The sequence below is a fragment of the Hippocampus comes genome, unplaced genomic scaffold, assembly GCF_001891065.2.
Source record: "Hippocampus comes isolate QL1 unplaced genomic scaffold, H_comes_QL1_v1.1 scaffold86, whole genome shotgun sequence".
NCBI classification, from domain to species: Eukaryota; Metazoa; Chordata; class Actinopteri; order Syngnathiformes; family Syngnathidae; genus Hippocampus; species Hippocampus comes.
This window is the reverse complement of record NW_017805882.1, coordinates 2,183,933-2,186,792: the sequence shown is the minus strand read 5'-3', so window position 1 is coordinate 2,186,792 and position 2,860 is coordinate 2,183,933.

Here is a 2,860-nt window from a genome sequence, read left to right as displayed (position 1 = left end):
AAAAAAAAAAACAATTTGTTAAGGTGTTGATTGGGAAATTGAGAATAATGGTGATTCAAGATGTGTCTTTTTCAATTTATGAATTTCAAAAACTCTTTTCCAAATCCATTTTGAGTATTTTTGTTTTTGTATTACTTACCTAGACCTGCAACTTTTACAAACATAAAGTTTTCCCATATAAAGGAATACATTTGCTCACTCTAAAAATGAAATAAAATAGTTCTTCATCCATCTTTTTTATAATCCGGTTCTCCTCCCGAGGGTCACGAGCGCACCGGAGCCTATGCCGGCTGTCATCGGGCAGTCTTTACGAATGTAAATAATAATAATTTTAGTCTTTTTTTTTTAAATTTGGCTTTTAACTCGGTTTAGAAAAGAGCTCTTAATTCCCCCCCCCCCAAAAAAAACAAACAAACAAAAAAAACCTTAGTATATGCCAGTGAAGGACGTTTCACCGTTGGTGTCTCACCTTCACACTTGAGGCCCAGTGGCTGATTGCAGTGCAATCACAGCAAGTATTGGCTTGATTCTTTTTAGTCGATGTTACTGTTGTATCAAAGTCAAAATGATATACTGAATGACTACTGACTGGGCACAATGCCATTTTGCTATGCAGCTGGGCTACGAGCCAAATGCTTTAGTTTTGGATCCAGCATTAAAATTAAAAAAAAACATCCTGTGTTTCTGTCCGGTTGAGTAAGCTGCATCAGTGAGTGTCTGCCCGAAGCAGGACATTACATGCTCAGTGCAACCACCATCACAGGCTTCTGTCAGCTAGATTTACTGAAAGCAGCTATCAATCTCAATGTCCACTCTGGGTGGATAAGCACAACATTTACACATGATGCGCACAGGTTTGACCATTTAAATGCATAAAATTGCGCTTTAATGGCTTTTGGGGGAACCCCCCCCCCAACAAAAAAAAATAGTTGTTTTCAGCAGTGCAACGAAACTATCATTAATACCAAGACTGGAGAACAGGGTGTGAATTATCATTTGCAACATTATTCTCCTTTTCACGTGTTAAATGATTAATACTTAAGTAGAATGCTTAATGGCATGCATTAAGCCTTTAAAGAGCTTCACATTAGAAGTTCATATTAAGCCACCAGAAGCAACAGCAAGTATGTTAGTATTATACAATTAGTGCAGGGTTTTGCAAAATTTGGATTTGATACATCACGGCAACACGTATGTTTTTTCACGCTAGTATTTCAGCTCACTGATGTTCTCATGTGAATCTCATTCTCACCATGAATAAAACAGACAAAAAGTGTCGAGAAAAACAATATGAAGAATAACGCGCTTCCTATACAAGCAGATTCAAACCTGCCAATCCTTGAAAGGGTCCTTCAATCATAATCCAATTTGTTGTATGGTTTAAAGATATATCAATGTAACCTTTGAATGGTAAAATCGCATAGAAACAAGCAGATTTTAATTCTGCGCTCTTTTGACGTAGTATCGCGACTCATTCAAGTACGGGCCCACTTTGTGGTTGCTACACGCCCACTCAACTCGGGGAAAAATGACTGCAGGTGACACGGACTGCAGCCAAAACGTCACACACACACACACACACACACACAAAAACCTGAAAAAAAATCGACATTCATCATGATTCCTTTTTGTTTGCTTGAGCAACATCTTGGCAAATCCTTCTTTTTTATGTTATTTATATATTTTTAGGCCTAGTGACGGTCTAATAAGATGGTTGTTAAAAAAATTGATAAGGGATATTTAATCCCCCCGCCCCAATATTATCATCATTATTATGATTCTGATCTCTGATCTTCTGGCATCAGGTTAGATGTTAGGAGGGTGATTGCCAACACAGCGCTGCTGGCGGTGTCAAACGTACAAGTTTATTTGGGCTTCATTCTGAACATGCTGGCTCCGACTTTTAATGCGCTTAATGTTTTTGAAAACAATAAGCTATAATCGCTGACTATCCAACTGGTTGGATAAGACTAATAGGAAAAAAACGTCCATGTCAAAATGTATTCAGACAAATAAGAATCCGATCCAAATCACAGTCTTCTCAGTCACAAAGTGATCTCATGTTTTCCAATAGGGAGGAATGTATTGTGAATACAACTTGATAACCACTCCCGTAAAGAAAACATTTATCATCATCATCATCATCATCAACAACAAGAACAACCAAGATTTCCAAAACAAGTGATAAGGATATCTTTAAAGCAAAGTGGCACCGGCACCACAAGTATGCGACTTTAGGATATCACAAGGTAGTGTAACACAGTCACGTCTACTGTGAGTGTTTGAGCTGCTCAATGCATGTTCTCTATGACAGAGCAAAAGGACAGCTATAGCAAGACTAGAAATGTCTGAGTCGCAGGAGGGAGATTTGACAGCATTTACACACGTAAAACGTTTTCAGACTGAGGACTCATGATGAAAGAGCTTGGCTGACTTTGTTCAATCATTCTTTGTGTTTTTAACATTATACATAAAAATCCATTAAAATTTACATGTTTAAAAAAAAAAACAATTTGTTAAGGTGTTGATTGGGAAATTGAGAATAATGGTGATTCAAGATGTGTCTTTTTCAATTTATGAATTTCAAAAACTCTTTTCCAAATCCATTTTGAGTATTTTTGTTTTTGTATTACTTACCTAGACCTGCAACTTTTACAAACATAAAGTTTTCCCATATAAAGGAATACATTTGCTCACTCTAAAAATGAAATAAAATAGTTCTTCATCCATCTTTTTTATAATCCGGTACTCCTCCCGAGGGTCACGAGCGCACCGGAGCCTATGCCGGCTGTCATCGGGCAGTCTTTACGAATGTAAATAATAATAATTTTAGTCTTTTTTTTTAAATTTGGCTTTTAAC